Below are 2,774 nucleotides of genomic sequence, written 5' to 3' on the forward strand. Positions count from 1 at the left end.
CTCTACTGAGGTGAGCTGAAAAGTTAGGGCAGAAAGACCAGAAATTGGGGACCACCCCCAAAGAATCCTCCTCTGGAATACTGTTGTTCAGTAGGGCTTGGCATAGAAGAGCAGCAAGCTAGGAACACTGGTGGATGGAGGGGATACTAATCTTTTGATCCAGTCAATCAGACATCACATTTCTGGGCTCACAATTGTCAAGGAACTGGTCAGGTTGACATGACACCAGTCCCTCTACTCTGGCCTTTTGCAATCTGTCTCAGGGCCCCACTGTCTAATAGTTATATTCAGTTATCTCCCTTCATGTGTACAATCATCATGGCACAGTGAAAAAATATACAGCCTTTAGCATCTGGCAGCCCTGTGTGTCAAATCTACCTCCATTCCTTAATAGCTATGTTAACTTTGTGTAATTCTCTTCACCTCTCTGAGCCTCAGGTCCTTAACCTGTAAAAAGTAGAAAGTACTACACACCTCATAAGTTCTTGTGAGAGTTGAATGAGAAATGCATGTGCAAATTCCTTTTACAGTGTCTGATGCATTAAAGCTGTTTAAGTCATGTTAGTTCTTCTTTCTCTCCCCCACTCCAGTCACAATTTACACATCCTTCCACATCCACTACACTCATCAGATTGTCATAACACCCCTTTGTGATAAGCAGGTCAGGGTTTGAAAGCCTTATTTTATAGAGGCAGGAACTGAGACACAGAGAAGGAAAGTGATTTGCTCAAAAGTCACAGAGCAAATCAGTGGCAGAACTGGGCTAGAGACCAGGTTTTGGGGCTCCAATCCAGAACTTGTCCCATTCTATCAATGTGACTATTCCATAGACAATGTTACTTTTCCAAAGGCTTAAGTAGTATGAGGCACTATGAAGCAGGAGAGTGGGTAGATTTCTTTTCAACTAACCAACTACATTTTACCATTCATTACCATATTTCTCCAGCTAAGATATTGCCCAGGTTTCCCAATGACTTCACCCTCCTTATATCCTACTTAAAAAAATGTGAACAATATGTTGATGAAAGCCGAGACTGCTTTAAAACCAGTTAGCCTAGATACCTTCAAGGTCATCTAGTCCAATTTCCCTTCCAAGTCCTCCAATCAGTGCTTGAGTCTCTTTTATAATATCCCCATGAAGTGTTTGTGTCATCCTTTCTGGCATACTTGCAGTGTCAGAGAGCTCACTATTGCCCAACATGTATTGCAGCTATGACTGGTGACTTTGAGCTCAATGTAAAGAAAATCTTTCTATCTCCCTATAGTACCCACCCATGGTCCTAGCTCTGTTCCTTGGGCCACACAGACCTCATCTGCTTCCTCTGCCTTGTGATAGCCCTGAAGAGGTCTGAAGATAGCACCTCCTCTCTGAAAAGTATCACTTTAAGGTCTTTTCTTTTTTTTTTAATTTTTTGTTTATTGCAGTAACATTGGTTTATAACATTGTAAAAATTTCAGGTGTACATCATTGTACTTCTATTTCTGCATAGATTACATCATGTTCACCACCAAAATACTAATTACAACCCATCACCACACACATGTACCCAATTATCCCTTTCACCCTCCTCCCTCCCCCCTTCCCCTCTGGTCTGTCCCTATGTGTTTGTTTATTGCTGTTATTATCTACTACTTAATGAAGGAAATCATACGGTATTTGGCCTTCTCCCTCTGACTTATTTCACTTTGCATCATGCCCTCAATGTCCATCCATGTTGTCACAAATGGCTGGTCTTTTAAAGTATGTGGGGTTTAGAACTGAACCCAGTTTCATGAAGAATGGTCTCACATGTGTAGAATAGGGTAGAACTGTCATCACCCTAGCCAGATGATATACTTCTGCTATTGTATCCTAAACCATTGGTCTAAACCATGTTTTTTGTTTTGAGGAATGGGGAGAGGATGGAGCTAGTGAGATTGTCCCACAGGTCTCTAACTTGCTCTGCTCCCTCCGTAGGTCCCTTGGGCTCCTGGCAGGCTTCCCCAGTCTGCTCCCTGGACACTCATGCCTTGTTCCTATGCCACAACAGCAGCAGGAGCCCAGGATGTGGTGTCCACAACAGCCAGTACTCTACAGATGGGGCACATCCTATCCCATCCCACCAGCAGATTGATTCTTCATCATTTTCCCAAAGCTGACCTGCAGCATTTTCTGATTCCCTATTCTAGCTAGCCGGGAAAGCCAGATTCCCCAGCCATGGAGCTACCAGACATGTTACTAGCTCAGCTTGATTATAGAGAAGAGAGGAGGGGATGTCAATGAATGGGGTAGAGTTATACTGCCTGCATCTTTGGCCAGGTGGACCTGAAGGAGGGGTCCCTCAGTACTCCGTTGATATATGTACCTAGTAGTTTAAGGACACAATTAAACCCTTCCCCTTTTAGCTCTTCCACACTGCCCTTCCCCTAATACACACGCACTCACACAGACACACACACACACACACACACATATCTTAGGAGAGACCTGACACCTTGATTCCCCACTTATCTCCTAGACTTCTGTGGCTGTGAGTGCTCTGAAGCAAGCCCATTTGCCAGGGTCTTCCTCCCCACATATAGTTCTCTACCATTCTTTAGTGGGAATTCAATTCAGTGTCTTTTTGATCTTTAAAACAGTACTTCCTAAAGTTCCTTTCATTTTTATTTCTCTTCTACTCTTACCTTTTTTGTCCTTTCCTGGTGCCTTGTCTTCTAAAGCCGAAGGCTGAGTCTCTAGATCCCCAGGGCCAAACTCAAAGCTCAGAGCTTTGGTCTTTGGGGTGACAGTAAAG

Source organism: Ceratotherium simum, chromosome X (genome assembly GCF_057802395.1).
Source record: "Ceratotherium simum simum isolate JZ-2026a chromosome X, ASM5780239v1, whole genome shotgun sequence".
NCBI classification, from domain to species: domain Eukaryota; kingdom Metazoa; phylum Chordata; class Mammalia; order Perissodactyla; family Rhinocerotidae; genus Ceratotherium; species Ceratotherium simum.